We start from the raw sequence: 20,830 nt of genomic DNA on the forward strand, positions 1-20,830 counted from the left end.
GTGGCGACTATGAAATAAACAACGACGATCACACACGATTACGCGTCCACCCGAAGTGGTCAATCAGCTTTATTATAGAGATGGACTGGCGATGTTGTTCAGGTGTTATTTAGCAAGATTCCACTAGTGGCTTGCGAACACGGAAATTTGCTGAACAAAAACAGGTAAGAAGACCAATGGTGATTTCAGAAATAAGGCGGTGATGCGATAATCATTTTTGTTTTTGGGGCGATAACATACAAATTAGATAGAATAGTTTCCAGGAGGACGAAATCTTTGAGAACCACAAGTGATTTAAAGCTACCAGGTACCGAATATATTTCCTCAGCGTTCATGAAAGTAATCAATGCTACAGCTGCAGAATGACTAAACAATTTGATGATACCAGATGGATAGCGTTTATTTAGGTAAAAAAGCACTCTCCTGAAGTCCGATGACAATTGATATCCCAATTGGGAACCTGTTTGATTTTTACGAACGGCGTGATGGCGTTATTTAACAGCGGCCGATGCATCATACACGGTAAGGAAATCGAGGCATGTCTGGATAAAACTGACTTGAAAACGATTATACTTGGACTCTTATTATGGTCCAATGATCACTGTCGTAGCGCTGGATCCTCAATTAATTTGTGAATGCACATCAATGATAATGCCGAAAATGTGCCGTATATATGTTTGAATTATTTTTATTAGCTTACATGATCACTTAGTTGTTTGCGCATATGTCTAGCGAGCTAGCTCTTCGGAAAAAAGATATTTTTTGATGCTGTCAGGCATCAATAGAAATAATGCAAGCATTAACCATGCAGCTATTTCGGCTGTAGCTCATTGTGTTAAGATCACATTCTTCTTGGGTTTCGCATCCCGTCGAACTAAAAATAACATTCAATGTCAGTTTTAAGGTGCAATTCCACTGTTACATAACTTCGGATTCTGCAAAGTGTTAGAAAACTTATTTTTTGGTATAAACACGCAGTTGTGCTGACAAGAACTGTACTGCCGATCAGGCTATTTGGCACGCTGATGGTGCGGGTGTAGACGAAGACAGGTTACGCAAACAAAATTTTCGCTGTCAATGCCTATGTAGACATATCGTTGACTGAATAACAGCGACGACTCAAGTTTATGCAAAACTCGGCAGTTAATCTACGTAGTTTCGGCTGACGCGGACGATGTACACAGTTCAAAGAGGAGCAGCAGGTCTGTTTCGGTGGCAGATAGCACCTGAAGAGGGGTTTCTGCTTTACGGCTTGTATTCGTGGAGTTTCAAGATATACAACTCACAAAAAAAAACAATGACGTATGACTACTATTGTGTCTGAGGTATTGATGAGACTGAGCATGCATGAAGACCAGAACGCTGATACGGGACAGCAGATATCTGAGAAGAAGTTCAGAGCTCTGTACATTATGTATTACTTTTCACTGGAGTCTTTGACTTTGTTCAGGCAATCCTTCCTGGATATACCTTGGCGAAAAACTTCCTAGATATGTATTTCAGATTTCGCTTAATAGCAATTCATGGAGGTATCTTTGCGAATAGAGGTATTGCTATGTTGTCGGTTAAAACACTACTTGTTGAGGGGGTGGGGAACGAATGAAGGTTCTCCACACCCCTATGGTAATCATTCTGCAGGCGAGCTAGCATTCTAATTCATCATACGCAAGTTAACAATTAAAAAATGCTCAAAAGCACAAACAACCAAGCGATGTGATATTGGATCAGATCCAGATTACAACTCTACGTTCGGCCGCCAAAACACTGCGTTTAAAAAACAAACAACGTTCGGGACCAAATAAAGTTTCGCCTACGACAGATGATCCGTACGCCACTGATAAAGGTCATGACTTACGTGATTATGTTTTTGGTGACTCCAGGCTTGCCTGTATCTGTCATTGTTAGCAGGTTGTAATATTCTCTGGTTGCCTTCACGTGTCGGGTCTGTGTGGACAATCTCTGGCTACTCAGCCAATTTATTCTTTATGCGTAGCATTTTAAGGCTTAGTTCAAGATAGCTGCCTAGTTTTTGAACACAACCTTGGAAGAGGTTTCGTACTAACCGAATGTCGGCAGCCACATAGATAAAGGCATATATACAAATCATTTTTGGTTTATTCAGTTAGCTGAGGTTTTTTTGCGCCCGGCACGGCTACATGTATTTCAGCCTCACTGAACGATTACATTTAGTGCTTCAAGAGTAATTCTGATTAAATGCCCTTTGAGTAGTAGCACAGCCTTAACAGAAAACAAAAGACATTGCGTCCTACATTTCGAACCTTTTGTAGTACATTATTGATCAGTTTTCTCCTTCCTTTGTCAGTTACTGCACCTTGTAATCTTATTTGCTTTCCTTTCCGCTGAATATTTCTTTTTAAGATATATTGCTTTTGATTTGTGTGTGTGTGTGTGTGTGTGTGTGTGTGTGATTCAGAATTTTAAAGTAGCTTTAAAAATTTTTCAGTCATATCGCTACGATGTCTGCAGACATGTAGCATGATGTCCCACCCAGTCACATTATGCTGACACCAGGCCGACCAGTCCTAGCACTAACCTCTTAATGCTGAGCGCCAAGCGAGGCTGCTGTTAGTATCATTGTTGTAAGTGTGTGGTATGACACGGCCGGGGTTCGAACCCGCGACCTCCCGCATCCAAGGCGGACGCTCTAACCGCTAGGCCACAGGAGCGGTTTGATTTCTTTGTGCAACGTTCCCAATTATTTGCTACTTAAATTCATCCATGTGTGACATTTGCACGCATTGGGGTGGGGTTCTTCCAATATATTTTAATTAAATTATGATGGAAGTTCCACCCTGGCTCGTGAGGTTAGAAAGTTAAATTAGTGACGAGGTAGATTTACAGCTCTGAGCCCCCAGTCAGCAATGCCGACGGCTAAATTATAGAGAACACGAAGATGAAATTCAATCAATAACAATCTAATAAATTCGATAATTTAAAACGATAACTTTCAATCACCCGTCTTTCCCTCGACCAAGTGACAGCCTAATTCATCCCGTGATTTACAGTGTGAGTTCGATTTTCCCCCTGTCCTTGCATCTACTCATCTCTTTCTTTCCCGCTAATTCCTTCCTTCTTTCCGTTCCTCTAACACCTCCTTCGACTCCGTTTCCCTCTCTACTACCTCCTCCTCCAATTTCGCTCCCAGACTTCAACTTCTCCTGACTTCTCTCCTTTCCTCTCCTTTCCTCCGTCTCTCTATCTGAGACTAAGGGACCAAACTGTAACTGGTCTGTCCCTCAAAGCTTCCTTATTTGAAGCTGTCTGTACTTAGAATTTCCTGTTCTAAGATTTTCCCGCCAATAACGAATGGCTATTCGGAGTTACGCTAACCTCCTCTGGGTAATTTCTCTTAGCGAACTAATTCTTGCCGGAAGACGAGGAGATATCATTCTACCCAAATCAGGGTCTCTCCCCTATCTCGATTCTGATTGGGTGGCGCTGTGACCCTGTCCAATCGTCTTAGCGGCCAGTTCAACCTGTTTGTCTGTCTGCAGGGAAAATAAGTTAAGACACTCCCACTTCTTCAGGCAACTTCTTTTGATCTGGACAAACGTTTCCACAACTAGGTGATAATTGGCTATCTGGCGTCTTCGCAACTCCTAGGTCTGGCTCTCCATTTCTAGCCACGGCAATCTTTCGTAATGGATTAGTGGTAGCCTGCGGCAATGTTTAACATCAAACAATGGCTTGTCAGAATTACTTTGATTATACATGTTTCAAACTGGGGCTACACTGGGTCGGGGTAAACATGACACCATGTTACGTGAGAGCATTTTGCAAATGTCTTTCTTTCTTTGTGTAATCCTGTTCTTTCAATAGGGAGATTTTTTTAAATATAGAAGCTCATATCAAGTCATTGTTAGTCAGAAACATTATCAAAATGTCATTCACAAATTTATTTTAAATTTTAGCATGTTATTTGCACTGGAATAATGAAAATAAGTTAGAGGCAAATAATGCTAGTTTGGCTAATAATGTATCGGTTTACACTAAAATCTACACTGTAATGTATTGTGTACAGCCTCTTTTAGCCTTATTGAACAAAAGCAAGTTAAAATGTACTGCATTTGTAAACAAAGCCTTATATGTCCCCTTTGTAGGTTTATAGTAGTTAAGTGGGATACATTAGCGTCAATGGGAATTAGCATTACAGAGACCCCTGGGACAGATTAGCGTCAAGGGAAATTTAACATGGAGAAAAATCGTGGGAACGTTTAGCGTCAAGGGAAATTTAACATGGAGAAAAATCGTGGGACGGTTTAGCGTCAATGTAATTTAAACAGGGTGGGACTTTATAGCGTCAAGGGAAATTGAACATGGGGATTTTTTTTTTAAATTTTTTTTAAATTTAAATTTAAATTTAAATTTCAAAAAGGGTAGGCAATTGAAAGGCTATCTCTTTTCGAGAAATATGGCTGGCCCTGAAAAGGGCCTTTGGGTTTATGTTAATGTATTCATTAACATAAATGGCACCGCATTGGTCTTCTTCTTGTCCTTAGGCTACGTCTCACTGTTGGTCCGTAAATCAGCACTCTTTTCAGGCATCCTTGTCTTTCAACGTAGATCCTACGTATCCACAGGCTGGTGTTTGTCCTGTGGACAACGGTCCACTTGGATCGGACATACATGAGCATGTCCGTCCTAAACATCATGGAAGACACAAGGGTGGATGACTCAACTGTGGTCCACATCTTGAAGCGACGAGAACAGGTGAATCAATGCAGTGAACTGCGCTTATTTATAAGTACAGGTAGGATTGAAACGGATTGAGTTCATTCACCAATCCGAACACGCGTTACAAAATTCAGTCAGCTCGCATCCAATCCGAAGAGAACAGTCTGTGACGTCACGTGGTCTATATAGATTCGTTAGCGCTTGTGTGCAGTCAATCTATGCGACAGTGATTCAACATGACGGAAACTCAGAAAACGATCCATTGGGGTGCACCAACAGGGGAGACTGTCCAAGGGAACCCTGACTTACTTTCAGAAGAGGTGAATTGGGATTTTGTGGATTTTCTCTCCTCGCAAGAATTTGTTCCGGAACCTGCGTTACCTTCTTCATTACCGCAAGTGGAGAATTTTAGACAGAGACAGAAAGAAGAATTGGAGAAATTTATACAACGACAAAAGGAAGCGGAACAAGCTTTTCTCCTACAGCAACAGCAGCAAGAAGAAGAGGTAAGAAAAAAACAACAGCAACAACAGCAAGAAGAAGTAGCAGCAAAGAAACAAGAGGGTGAAAATCAAACGGTCACGGTACTGTTGAACATTTTAGCGGAGTTAAGAAGTCTGAAACAAATGTATCAGACTTCTTTATTACGACCAAAGAGAATACGACCTTCCCGAGCTAAACACGTCAACCCTGTGACTAAGCCTACCGTACCACCCTTAGTGATTTCAACCCAATCATCATCATCAACATTACGCAGTCCAGAAGTAGGCCTTGGCCGTGGCAAAGGCTTAAGGCAGTTAAAGTTGATTGCTTAAACTCACCCCTACACCAAAAACCAAAGGCCCTTTTCAGGGCCACCCACATTTCTCGAAAAGAAATACAATTTCAATTTGCCAATAACTCAAAAAAAACCCCACCCATTTTACCCTTATAGTACGTTTCTGTGTATGAGTGCGTGAGTGTAGCTTCTTATTTTAAAATCAAAACTCAAAGACACTTACCTTATATCATTAATTTATTCTTTTATCCATTTTTTACAATCCAATTCACAATTCACAACAGAACACTTTAATTAAAAGTTCATTGACTTCTTCTTTCTCCTTGTTTAGTCTCTCTGTTTTTTGAATTTCTTCACCGTTTTTTTCCTCATTTTCCTCCCTTCTTCTTTTCTTCTCCTGTTTCTTTGCTTCTTTTAAATATAATTGTCTTCTTTCTTCCTCTTCTTCTTCCTCTGAAGAATCCCTCTCTTCTTCCAAAGAATCTCTCTCTTTTTCTGAAGAATCCTTCTTTTCTTCTGACTCCTCTTGTTTCTTTTTTGGGTAATCTGGAGACCAATGTCCTTTTTCTTGACAATAATAGCAGGTATCTTGACTTTTGTCTTTTTTAGCCCCTGTTTTTTTTTCTTTTTTGACGGTCTGGACACTCTGAAGACCAATGCCCTTTCTTCTGACAGATATAGCAATTATCTTGACTTTTATCTCGAAAGGAAGGAGAGTAGTCCGTCGGCTGGTCTGAAGAGAATTTTCTAATGACCCCTCGCAAAGCTCTGACGAAACGTTCCATCTGGGTAGTCTCTTCCATCGTTGTGCTCGGTTTGAGAGTGAAATGAATAGTGAAAGGACAAGACTCACACCCTTTCATATACGCTGGTTTGCCATGACTATAAATTAGTCTATGGTGTTTACACTTGAGTCATTTGACGTTTTGTACTCAAGATGAAACGATCCTATTCATTCGAGAAGAAAGAAGAAGAAAGTAAGAGGCAGAAACGTGATCTATCGCCTCGTACCAGGGCTGAAATCTTGGCACAAATTCATGCCAGTGATTTTGAAGAGGACATGAGTGAACCAGAATTTGAAACCTCTAAACCAAGTTCGTCACCCTTAGTCAACCCTGAAAAATACTATTCCATTCGAGAGACAGAAAAGCGCTCCTCTAGAAAATTTAGAACCACGGCTTACACCTACACGGTGAAGTTTAAAGATTTCAAGTCCGACGTACCCTTAGAGAAAGCAGAAGGGTTTATCACCGAGATGTGGGATTCTTTGCTCACCTCACTCAAGCGACAATGTCAACCCAAAGAAGACGATCGCTTGACACTATCCATAGATCACGACGGTTTGAAATCCCCTGTTTGGATCGAGTTTAGCAGACCCGCAGAACTAACCCCTTTCAAAATCATGGACAAGATTCAACACGTACAACAATCTAATGACCAGTTTGACATCACCGATGGTAAAGCCACACTGAAAATGGCTCACGTCTCTCTTCCTCAAGGGACTGGACGCAAAAAGGTTTTATTGGTGGACGACCTTCGCAACACCAAAAAGAGTCTCGTCCGAATTAACAACCCTCAATACCAGATGTGCTTAGCCCGTGCCATCGTGGTGGGACGAACCTATGCCAACAAGAACGACACGGTAGAATGGAAAAGAACCTGGAAAACTATTCAACAATCCGACCGAGCCAAACAACGAAATGAAGCAGAACTCCTGTTACAACAAGCCGGACTGTCCAAAGACACACCCTGTGGCATTCCTGAGATGCAAAAATTGCAAGATGCCCTAGCTCCACGCTACACCTTGAAAGTGCACCCTCAAGAAATGCGCGGGTCTCTGTTGTTTCGAGGCCAGGATTTTAAGGACGGAAAATACATTCACCTTTATTATCACGATGACCATTTCGATACCATTACCAGTATCACCGGATTCCTGGGATACAGTTATTATTGTGAGAAATGTGATTATGGTTATAACAATCGAGAGCAACACAAGCATTGTGGATTGAAATGCCCAGGATGTTTGGCCTCTCCACCCTGTCTGAGCGAAGAACCAGTGCCTTGTTCAACTTGTCTGCGCACGTTTGTCAGCCCTGCCTGTTACCAGCAACATTTAAAAACACAAGGTTCACAGAAGAAATGTGCTTGTCAACTCCTGAGATTGTGCCCTACCTGTGGACAAGGCATACTTACCAATAATGCCAAGGCACACGTATGTCGAGGAAAGAAAAAATGTCACATTTGTCACCACCTCGTGGACTTGGAACACCAATGCTACGTGCAAAAATATCAACCCCAACCAGAGAAAGAGGACGGTCACGAGAAGAAAGGCAATTTCATCTTTTTCGATTTCGAATGCATGCAAGAGACCGGCATTCACATTCCTAATTTCTGCGTGGCTCATCGAGCGTGCGAGAAGTGCATTCAAAAACCTATCTTCAGTCATTGCCCTCACTGCAGCAAAATTCCTGGAGGGCGTGAAAAAATCTTTCGGGGACCGAACACGTTAGCCGATTTTGCTCCATGGGTTTTAGACCCCGTCGACAAGACGTGGAGCCAAGAGGACATCGAACGTTACGAAGATTGTCATCGTCATGCCACGGTGATGGCTCACAATTTCTCCGGATACGATGGACAGTTTCTTCTCAGATACTATACGGAACATGGCACCGAACGTCCTAAAGTGATTTTGAACGGAGCCAAAATCATTTTCATGCAAGTGGGACAAGTGCAGTTTAAAGATTCGATGAGTTACTTGGCCATGGCTTTGAGTCGAATGCCTAAAACGTTTGGAATGACAGAAATGGCTAAAGGGTACTTTCCTCACTTTTTCAATACAGAAGCCAATCAACACGCCGTTCTACCCCATTTGCCTGAGGCTCACTATTACGACCCCGACAACATGCGTACCGAACAGCGAGAAGCTTTCTACGCTTGGTACCAGGCTCACGCCTCGGACCCTTTCGACTTTCAGGAAGAAATGCTAAAGTATTGTCGTTCCGACGTGGACATTTTACGGCGTTGCTGTGGAAAATTTCGAGAACTGTTCATGGAACACGGAGGGGTCGATCCTTTGAAAGAAGCTTGCACCATTGCCAAAGCGTGTTCCATAGTGTACCGCCAACGATTTATGCCTGAAAACACCGTGGCTGTCATCAGTCCTCAAACGACCCACTATGTCAAGCGTCAATACTCGGTCAAAGCCCTACGTTGGTTACATTACTTGTGCGACAAGGAAGATAAATGGATTCAGCATGCCCGCAACGGAGGAGGCGAAAAGACCATCGGAACGTATTCGGTCGATGGCTGGGACTTAGAAAACCCCAAGATCGTGTACGAGTTTAACGGCTGCTTATTTCACGGATGTCCCGTCTGCTACCCTGACCGTGACACGAAAAATCAGTTTTTACAACGGACCATGGAAGACCTGTACCAGGACACTTGTCAGCGACGCTTGAAGTTAAAACATCAAGGATACCAAGTGGTGGAAATGTGGGAACACGAGTACGATCACCGTATGAAAACCGATTCCGAGTTTAAACGTCTCATGGAAAGTTACCAGTTCATGGACCCGCTGAACCCGAGGGATAGTTTGTACGGAGGAAGGACCAATGCCACCTGTTTGCTGTACCAAGCCGACGAAGAGAAAGGAGAAGAAATCAAATACTTGGACGTGTGTTCGCTGTATCCCTACGTGTGCAAATATTGTCGCTTTCCTTCAGGGCACCCACAATTGCTGACGGAACACATCGACCTGAAAAACATTCGACAATACGAAGGCTTAATCAAGTGCAAAGTTTTGCCTCCCACGAACCTATACCATCCCGTCTTACCTCACCATTGTCAAGGCAAACTGATGTTTCCCTTGTGCCGTACTTGTGCCGAAACGTGCAACCAAGACCAGCCTTGCCATCACACCCAGGAAGAACGTGCCTTGACGGGAACCTGGGTCAGCGTAGAATTGTTAAAAGCTCTGGACATGGGATACCAACTGTTAGAAGTGTACGAAATTTGTCACTTTCCCAAGACACAACAATACCACCAGGGTGACCCCACGCAGAAAGGCATTTTCGCTGACTACGTGGATGCCTTTTTGAAACTGAAGCAAGAAGCCAGCGGCTATCCTTCCTGGTGTCACACTCCCGAAGACCAAATAAAATTCAAAGAGAAATACTATGAACAAGAAGGCATCACTTTAGACCACATCGAGAAAAACGAAGGCAGGAGATCGTTTGCCAAAGTGATGTTAAATTGCTTGTGGGGTAAAATGGCACAACGACCGTGTTTACCCAAGACGGAATATTTGACAGAACCTTCCCGCTACTTCCAGATGATTCACGACAAAACCAAATACATGAAACACGTGGACGTCGTTCGAGAGGATTTGATCTTGGTCAATTACGAAGAAGATCTGGACTTTGTACAAGACGACCCTTTTGGAAATGTCATCATTGCGGCTTACGTGACAGCCCATGCTCGCTTAAAATTGTACGAAGCTTTAGAACTGTTAGGGGAACGCGTCCTGTACTTTGACACGGACAGTTGCATTTACATCCATCACCCGATTCAACATCACCCTGACATCGAAGGAGACCGTTTAGGAGCCTGGACAGACGAACATCCCGACGACAAGATTCTAAGTTTCGTCAGTGGTGGTCCCAAAAATTACGGCTACGAATACCGGGACCCACAAGGAGAATTGCACACGACGTGCAAAGTGAAAGGACTGACTCTGACTCATCGTACCAGTCGAGTGGTCAACTTTGGGGTATTGAAAGAAGCTTTGCAATCGGGAGAGGATGGAAACTTTAAAGTGACGACCTATCAACCGAACAAGATTGTACGTTTACCCACTCACCACATCGTCAGTCGGCCCCTAGAAAAAGTCTATCAAATCGTGTACCAGAAGCGAGTGAGACTTCCCAATCATTTCACCTTACCGTATGGACATGTTGGTATAAAACATTGGTTGTAAGAGGATAGTTACCCTACCAGAAAGATGACTTCGCCACAGCAAGAATCGAGTGAGAAACCCGATAAGAACTCCAAATTCAAACCCTACCATTTTCCAGTCTTCTTACCTGACTATTGTGATTGTGCCCGTCGATTGGACACGTTTCAGAAATGGTCTACGGATAGGGAAGGATTACCTTCTTCGCATGTTTTAGCTAGAACAGGATTTGTCTACTTGGGACCTGAGTCAGGATTGGGATACGAGGTACAGTGTTTCGCCTGCGGACTGAAGTTACGAATGGATCTATGTATCTATAAAGATTCAGCTATTCTGGAACATACTCGATGGTCTCCGCACTGCCCTTACCTTTCTATGGCCTTTCCACCCATCACACTACGGTACAATGTTGACGGTACCTTAGAGACGGTACCTTCCAGAACAGGACATAAAAAACGTAAAAAAGGAAAGATGTACAAGCTGGAGACTGCATTGCGACTAGTATAAAAAGGGGCTATGGTCAAGAACGATAGTTCATTGTGACTACCAAGATCGAGCGAACAAGATGAATACTTTGAAAGAGACATCGTTCCAGTTTTCGGATTGTAAAAAAGTTGTATCTTCATCTAGTGTGACTAACACTGGATGGATAAGACCCAGGCATTGCGACGGAAAATGTCCGGAAGGAAACTGCGATTGTCCATGTGGTTGCCATTGTAATTGCGTAACGGAGTTTGCAGACGAGTGCGATTGTGAGCCGTGCGATGGGTACGATGCTGTACGTTGTGACCTGAGCGATGCCGTAAAGCATCATGGGAACTTTAGTGTCACTACCCCTATCATGGAAAGTGATGCTGTGCGTGTCAAACCTGAGGGATGCGAAAGGGATGCCGCTCGTCCTCTTGGACATTTTACTGGGTTTCGTTTTAAAGGGGAATGTTCACCTTCACGTCTACCCCCCTACGGATGTCATCCAGCCCTGAGCAAACTCCTGTTCATGTCACCCAACCCTCATCGAAACGAACCTGTGAAAGACGAATATTCGTTCCCTGTGCGTTTGTCGGAATACTGCGACTTTGAAAATCGTCTTCAATCGTTCAAAGGAAAATGGCCTAAGTATCTGGGAGGACCGACCCCCGAAGAATTAGCCAGAGCCGGATTTTTCTACTTGGGCGAAGGAGATAAAGTCAAGTGCTTCAGTTGCGGTGTGTCACTTCACCACTGGGAACCGCAAGATTCGGCCTACGTAGAACATGCTCGATGGTCACCGAATTGTCATTACTTACACTTAGTAGGACCGAGACATTGAAGTAACTTACCATGTCGTTGACGAAGAAGAAACCAGATTGGTTAGGAGTCAAATGTTGGACATCACCGAGACCAGTATTTAAACTTCATTTCAAAAACGATATTGAATCATTACCTAAAGAACTGCAAGAGAAGATTTACAAAGAAGTTTGGCAGGGGTTTGCCAGAGTGAAATCTCAATGGGTCACTGTAGAACTTTTGTGTCGAGAAATTCATAAGAGGAAAGTACAAAAGTCAACCAGTGTGTTAGATTTCTTTGGGTCAAGGGTGCATTCATCCTATTATATCGCTTTAGACCGTTTACATCAAAAGAGTTCAGTGACATTCTTGGACGTTACCCTGAATGGCAGTGGTCAGAAATTACTCACTATGTGGATTACTTTTGCTCTCTATGAGAAGATTGTGAATTGTACGGACTGACTTATTCATGAATACTTTACAAGAGAAAATTCGTGCTTTGCCTGTGGAGTTGAGAGAAAGGATTTACCGAGAGCTGGTCAAAATACAAGTCAAACGTAAAGAACAATTGCATCCGTTACGTCACCAGATCTTTAAGCACTGGTACCTGAATGGTATAAGAGAACTGATTCGTCAAAAATTGTTTCAGTGGTCAGACCTTGTTCAATACTTCCAGGCCCTCGATGATCCACGTGTTGATCATTTTGGTTACTTCGAGATTCACTTACTGAAAGACATTGAGGAAGACAAGGTAAAGGATTACAGACATATTTTACGTGGAATCTACTTAGCGGAAGAGGAAACTTCTAAGCGAAGTCTGACGTTTCGGTTACAGTATGCAACATTTAGATTCCCTACTGGAGAACGAAGATGTCTGGCTAGAAAGTACGTGTATTGTTTCCGAAAGAAAGAGACTATAAAAACAGGCTGCCATGCCACGACTTATGTCGTATGTAATCCAACAGATTCCGTGGAAGGAACTCAATGACCATATTCAAACCGTGGATCACTACCATCGATTATTACAAGAACTGTATCCATTCAATTTGGGACGACAAGTTGTGTGTGTCTTAGTGACTTGTTTTCTGGGATTTCGTTTACCAGCCGATTCTTTGTGGACTCTTTACGATCAGTACTTACCACCTCAATGGCCTTAAATGGTCACGAAAAACTCCTTTTGCTCAAAGCCTTGCAGTTTCATCTGGATACTTCTCGACCTCAACAGGAAAAAAAGATTCGTCAACTTTTAGCTACCCAAGACGTGTATGACGATGTGTGTGTAGCTTGTGACTTACATCCCCATTGGACAGATGTCCGTGCCTGGAAAGAATGGGATTTTGACGCTTGGACCCAAGAAGTGGCCCAGTATGCACGAGAGTTGTTCAAGGAAAAAAGTTACTTTTCAACCCGTGTTAGTGACGGTGCCAGAAGAACCCGTCACCCAGGACAGGACTGTCGTGGACAGACCTGAAAGACCCTTTCGGGAGGACACTTGTGTGACCTTACTACCCCCTACTATAGAACTGGTTAGAACATTACCCAAAACATGTTGTACAGACATTTGTTTTTATTCCACGTTCATAGTTATCATGTGCCTTTTATCCTTGTACTTAAGCCTTTGGCTTTTATGTATTTTTGTCTTTCGTATTCATGTTTGAAAAAAAAATTCAATAAACGTGTTCTGAAAAAGTATATAAACTCTTGTCTTGTTTGTTTTCGTGTCACAAGTGACATTTCTCACACAATGGCTACCTCTGCTGTCTCTGCTCCCTCTTCCTTTACTGTCAAAGTCATCGACGAACACTTAGATCGTGCCAGTTGGGAGGCTTTGTATCTTCGCCATCCCTTTAACATGCTCATTGCCGGACCTAGCGGTTCAGGCAAAACCGAATTCGTCAAACGTTTGATCGAACATAAACATCATTTGATCGATCGGCCACCTCAGCGGATCGTGTGGTGTTACAAAGAGTGGCAATCGGCGTACAGCCTCTTGCGAGAAAGTTAAGGCGATTCCATCGTGTTTGTGGAAGGCATTCCTAAAGAAGACGACGGCATCGTCTCGGACTCCCGTCAAACCCATTTGGTCATTTTCGACGACATGTTAGGAGAAAACGAAGAAGAAATTAAACTGTGGTTCACGCGCAAAGGGCATCACCGTAATGCCAGTGTCGTTTACATTACCCAAAATTTGTTTCAACAAAGTAAAGCCCATCGCACCATCAGTCTCAATGCGCATTACGTGGTCTTGTTTAAAAGCCCTCGAGATAAATCGCAAGTGCAAGTCTTAGCCAAACAGTTAGGAACGCCTTGGCTGACTCAGGCGTACGACGATGCCACTCAAACACCACACGCCTATTTACTCGTCGATTTGAAACCTACTACTCCCGAGGATTTGCGATTTCGTACCCACTTGTTTCACCACTGGTGCCAGGACGGAGGGCCTGTCCTGTACACGTCTCCGTCTTCGACTTCATTTCACTCCCCATCAAAAAATCTATAAAAACCTCAGACCCTTTTTCGTCTGTCTCACACAGTGTGAACATGACGTCCCTTCAGTCGCATCTTCCCGTCAAATTGATTTGTGCCTTGTATGGCATCAGTCGAGAAAAAAATCCACAAACACGAGCTCGTGTCTTAGAAGCTAGTCTCAAAGAAGTCTTACGATGGTTCACGGTGACGGCACGTCAATTACTCCAAGGAATCATTCAGATTCCTCATCAAACCAAACGCTTTTTCGATCGAAACAAAGTCGCTTTGGTCCAACTGGCCGATCCCCGCATCGACACTCAAACCAAAAAACAAATCATTTTGAAACCTGGAGGGAGCGGTACTCTAGGAGGCGTCATCATTCGCTCACTCTTAAGATGGGATCCTAATGCCCCCAAAGTTATCCCCAAGACAAAAGTCCAACGAAGCCCGAAGAAGAAAAAGAAAAAGACCAGGTCCCCAAGAAGAACTTCTCCAGTGCCTGGACCCTGCTCTTACCAGACACCACCCCGGAAAAAGAAAAGAAACCCCCAGAAATAAAAACAGAGAAAAAGTCCCCAGAAAAAGAAAAGTCCACAGAAGAAAACTAGTCACAAGAGAGGTACTTCGGCCAGGACACAACCTTACACTCGCAAACCACGACCTGCCACGTCGGTGACTGTGTCTCCGGCAGCCTCACGTTTATCCACTTCTCCGTTGATGACACCAGGAACTGAAGAGTACTTGGAGACGTTGATCACACCAAGAACTTCTCCGTTGATGACCCCCAAAAGAACTTCCCCAGTGGCAGGACCCTCCAATTTAGTGGCAGTGGCTGCTGCTCACAAAGTACCTTCTCCCAAACTCAAAGTCCATGAAAGATCGGGCATGTTACAAAGTTTACTGGATTTGTCCAAGCAAGAACTGGCTCGATTTAGTCCGTTGCGTACCCCTGCACGACGTGTCATGCCTGTCCTCAAACTCATACGACGTAAAGACAATCAGTGGCGACGCGTTCCAGTATAAAATAGGTGTGTGACCATGTCGGGGGTATCAGTGTTTTTTTGGTGCTCCTGAAGACTCAAAGATGTCACCCTCCAGAAAACCCCAAGGAAAGAAAAGGAAAGGACTACCACCACGTTTAGTCAAACATGGGGACACGTTATCTATCCTGTCCAAAGCTTCTTCACCTCTACGAAAAAAACTCATTCAATCGGCCTCCAAAGAGGTCATCGATACCGTGTGCGAATGTTGTTTGAACGTTTTGAAAGGCACGATCCCTTTGTCGAAACACCAGAAACAATGCTTAAGCAAACATCGTCACGTTCTTCGCCAAATGGTTCGAAAGAAAATTCCCATTCGTCAAAAAAAGAAGATGTTAGTCCAACGTGGAGGCATTTTGCCTCTCTTGTTAGGTCCCATACTGAAAGGAGTCTTGGGAACCATGTTGGGAGGACTGGTGGGAGGAAGATAAAAAGGCCCTTGGAAGTCCCAAGATCTCAGAATCGACCCCTGACAACCCCGTGGAAGGACGAAAACTAGCTTTAGTGCCTTACAAACGATGGATGGAATACCATCGGTGGCAAGAACAACGCACCCCGCATTTACCTCCCAATCCCAATTTGAGCGAGATGTCCCAGTTACAACACGAATTGCAGTCCTTGATGGATCGCCAAGATTTGTCCGAAACAGAAAAATCGCAAAAGTACGGTCAACTTTTGCAACGACTGCAACTCTTTCATCAGAAAGCTTTAGACGAAACAGCTCTACCCACTTTGAAAGATTTTAAGACCTTGATGAAAAGTCCAGCACCATCACCAGTACCAGTACCAGTCCCACCAGTACCGGTGGTCAAGACAGAAAAATGAAAAGAAGAAGAAGAAGAAGGGTTTCAAACTCCACCAGAAAAAGTACGCAAGTTAACAACACCACCTACCTCCAGAAAAAGAAAGTGAAGACAGAAGTGAAACAAGAACCGATATCCCCCGCTCAGACATCCTCCTCCTCCTCTTCAACACCTATTGCCGGTCGCACACGCAAAGCATTGCAATCCAAGAAAATACCCCAAGAGAAAAAGAGTAGCCTCTTCCAAGAGTGGGTGCCTTATTAACACACCAATCAACAAAAAAAATGGAAAAAGTCTTAGCTAGCATTTACTACGATCCCTCGCATCCTGAAGGTTACGCAGGAGTTCAAAAATTGTATCGTGCTGCCAAAACGCGACTGAAAAGTCTCCGTTTACCTCAAGTGCAACGATGGTTACAAGAACAAGCTACCTACACTTTGCAAAAACCCATTCGACGCAAGTTTGCCAGAAGTCGCACCCGAGTGGAAGGCATCGATCATCAATGGCAAGCCGATTTAGCCGATGTCTCTCATTTGGCCAGCTACAATCGTGGCTACAAATATTTGTTTTGTGTCATCGACGTCTTTTCCAAATTTGCCTGGGTCGTGCCCTTGACTTCCAAATCCAGCAGCGAGTTAGTGCGAGCCCTGCAACGAGTGCTGAAACAAAGCGGTCGTCACCCTCTTCGATGGCAAACGGACAAAGGCACCGAATTTCTGAACCAAGCTTTCCAAAAAGAATTAAAGAAACTTGACATTCATTTTTTTACCACCGAGAATCCCGAAACCAAAGCCAGCATCGTGGAACGTTTTCAACGCACTTTGAAAGAACGCATGTGCAAATATTTTACGCATCACCACACTCTGAAGTACATCGACATCTTACCGCACCTGGTGCAAGCGTAGAACCAATCTTACCATCGAAGCATCGGACGTGCCCCGCAAGACGTGACTCCCGACAACGAAGTGATGGTGTTTGAGCGTCTGTTTGTTACGTCCCCAACGAGGGCTGTCCCCAAGAAACGTGGAGTGTTGGCCGTAGGAGATTGGGTGCGCATTGGCAAAACCAAACGCACTTTCGACAAAGGTTACTTACCTAACTGGACGACCGAACTGTTTGGCGTCACTGGACGAGTGCATGGCCGTCATCCTGCCCTCTATAAATTGGAAGACATGAACGGAGAAGTGCTCAAAGGAACGTTTTATTTACCCGAGTTACAACGTGTCACCAAAAAAGAAGACGACGTGTACGACATCGAAAGCATTCTCGAACGCAGAACCCGTAAAGTGGGCAAACGACGTGTCAAAGAAGTCAAAGTACGTTGGAAAGGATATCCACCCAGTTTTGATTCTTGGATCGACGCTTCGCAAGTCATCGACTATAAAAAGAAGTGACCATCATGCCCTTTCACACAGACGCAGCTACGTCGACCACTGCTTCACCTAGTTCTTCTGTGCAAGATTTACAAAAACAGCCCTTGTGGGTGTGGTGCGGAGAACGTGTACCTAAAACGCAAATCGTCTTTTTCTGCCAAATCTTCGTGGTGTATTGTGTCATCGGGGCAGCCATCGCCAATTTGAGTTTGCAACAAGGAGACAAACAATTGTGGACCATTTTATTGAGCAGTTGCATCGGTTACCTGCTTCCCAATCCCTCCCTGAAATTCTCTTCCAACGGGAACCACGGAAACCTTGTGTCCAGTGTCAGTGCCAGTCACCGGTCCAACAACAACCACAACCAGAACCCCATTTTGAGTGGAGACACACCTCTAACGTCCATTAATAACCCCTCGGACAGCCACAGAACTCTGGAATTATGAGTCATCAAAACCAATTTTACTTAACCTTACCCAGTGACAGTTCCATGGAGGTGTTTCCCAACAACAGGTTGTGCTGTTACACGGCCAAATTACCTCAGACCATCCCCTTAGATCACGAAGCCCATTGGGAAGTGGCTTTGGTAGAAATGATTCACCCAACACAAATCAAAAACATCACTGAAACTCAAAACACTTTTGACGTCGAAATTCTGGACCCAGCACTGCAACAAACCATGACGACCACTTCTCAACATAGATCACATCTTGCGAAGGAGCCAATACGTGGCAGCAGCAGTGACCCTTCTCCTCCTCTTTACGTTTATCACTTTAAAATTAATTCAGGCCATTATTTTAGCGGTCAACATCTGGTGGAGGCCATCGCTGACAAATTCTATGCAACCTTTGAGAAAGTTCTAAAAAAACGTGTCACCATCGAGTACCACAAACTGTCTCACCGTCTACTCATCAGATTTGATAGTGAGGATAGAATTATACGTATTAAATTTTGCCCTGGATTGTATGACATTTTGGGTGGAGACCTCAATTTGGTCGCGGATAAGCAGACCAAACAAATTCACATCGCAGAGATTGACAACAACTTGCATTTTGCGAGGTATTTTCGTTACCCAGTAGAACTGAACCAAGGACTGAATTTGATCTTCGTGTACTCCGATGTAGTGGAGTACAACGTGGTAGGACACACCTCCGTGCCGTTACTGCGTGTCATTCCTTTCAAAGTAAATTCTGCCATGGCCACTGACGAGGAAGGTGGAAACACTTACCACGTCCACCGCGAATTTGTCCATCCTCACTATTTGCCTGTCAGCAAGTCGTATTTGGACACGGTCAACATTGCTATAAAAGGAGATTTGGGACAAAATATTCCATTCACCAAAGGAAAAGTCACGGTGAAACTCCATTTTCGAAAACGGTTCTCTCACGACTCGTAAGTAAGTCATGTATCCAGTGTACCGAGGGGTTGCACGACAGCGAGGTCACGGTTTAGGAGACATGTTAAAATCGGCCTTTCGTTCGGTGGTCCCGGTGTTGAAACCGATGGTGACACGCGGATTGCACGCTTTGAAAGATGCGGCACTGACACAAGGCAAAGAATTTCTCCAAAATGTCATCATCGACAAACAAAACCCTAAAGAAGCCTTCATGAGGGCTGGCAAAAATGTCTTGCTGCAAACGGGCAAAGACATTTTAGACCGACGAGACACACCTATAAATGCCCTGCACGCTACCGAGTCAGGCATTCAGCAAGGACAAGGCAGAAAGAGACGACGAAGAAAATACCCTTTCACAAGACTTCAAGCGAGAAAGGCCAAAAGAAGAAGAACCGTTCGAGACTTAGACGTTTTCGATTATTGAAACACAGAAAAAAAAATGATGCACCGAGAATCTTGCGCTTGTTCCAAGACGGAACTGGACCTGTTTGCCATGCCCCCCCCACCATGATGACGATGCAAGAATCTCAGTGGGTGGAATTTCATCCCGTCTCCTCATTAACCGATTCCGCTCCCATCGAGTTTGAAATCAAAGGACAGCCCGAAGATTACATCGATCTGAATAGCAGTTACTTGTACCTGAAAGTCAAAGTTCTAGATAAGGAAAATAAAACAGTAGAAGACACTGAGAATATAGCTCCCGTCAACAATTTCATGCATTCCTTGTTCAGCTCAATGGACTTGTACTTGAATAGCAAACTAGTCAGCAGCAGCATGCATACTTACCCTTATCGTGCCTACCTGGAAAATCTCTTGACGTACGGAATAGTTGCCAAGAACACTCATCTCAATGCTTGTGTGCTGTGGGAACCTGACGAAGCGGGCAAGTTTAAGATAGGTGACGCAGATGCCAATGACGGCTTTGGGGAAAGACGAAGCAGAATCAAAGATGGAAAGAGTTTAGAACTGATGGATCGTTTACATTTGGACATGTGGTTGCAAGAGAAATATTTGCTAAACGGTGTCAATGTCCGCCTGAGACTGAATCGTAGTAGTGACGCTTTCCATTTGTTGACTGATGAGGATGCTACTAAGACTGGCAATCCTAAAAGCAAAATCGAGGAGGCCAAACTCTACGTACGACGCGTAGAAGTGTTACCCAAAGTGGGAAACTACATCAGTCAAACGTTGAGCAGAACGACCGCCAAGTATCCCATACGACGTGTGGAAGTGAAAACATTCACCATTCCTGCTGGACAGCATTCCATGATCGAAGATCATCTGTTCCAAGGACAGTTACCCAAGCGTTTAATCCTTGGTATGGTCCTGAATTCAGGCTTCAACGGAGCCTTCGGTGAAAATCCTTTCAACTTTCAACACTTCAACGTGAAGAAAATCGAAGTCAGTCGCGATGGCAAGACCTTGTGTACCCGACCTTTCGAACCTGACTTTGATCCCAAAAAAATGAATTACTTGAGATCGTACTTGTCCCTGTACGAAGCCACTGGACAGTTAGGAACCAACACCAGTCACGGCATTGAGTACGACGATTATGCAGGAGGCTATGCTTTGTGGGCTTTCGATTTCACTCCAGACCAGGGCAGCGACGAGGGACATTTCCACCCTGTAAAATCCGGCCAGATTCGTGTTCGACTTCAGTTTGCAAAAGAACTACCAGCAACAGTGAACGTCATCCTGTATGCAGAATTCGATAATACCATAGAAATCAACAGTTTGAGAGAAGTCATTCTAGATTACTAGAAGCCATGGAAGACTGTTATCCCTCTTTACCTAGTGGAGAAACTTTGGACATGGAATGTGAGAAGACCGTGGAAAAAGAAGAATCCCAAGACAAAGACGAAGAAGATATCATAATGAAGTCAAGATGGCCAGAACAAGAAGCCCATTTAGTCTGCTGTTTTGCCAAACACTTAGTCGAAAAAATGACGGAATTGATCAAGAAAAATTGCTATGGATGTCAAAACGATCATCCCAGTCAAATTCAACACGATAAATGCCTGATGTTAAGTCAAGAAGAAAAATTGGACGAGTATCTGGA

This window comes from Sinohyriopsis cumingii, chromosome 11 (genome assembly GCF_028554795.1).
Source record: "Sinohyriopsis cumingii isolate HCF-2022 chromosome 11, ASM2855479v2, whole genome shotgun sequence".
NCBI classification, from domain to species: Eukaryota; Metazoa; Mollusca; class Bivalvia; order Unionida; family Unionidae; genus Sinohyriopsis; species Sinohyriopsis cumingii.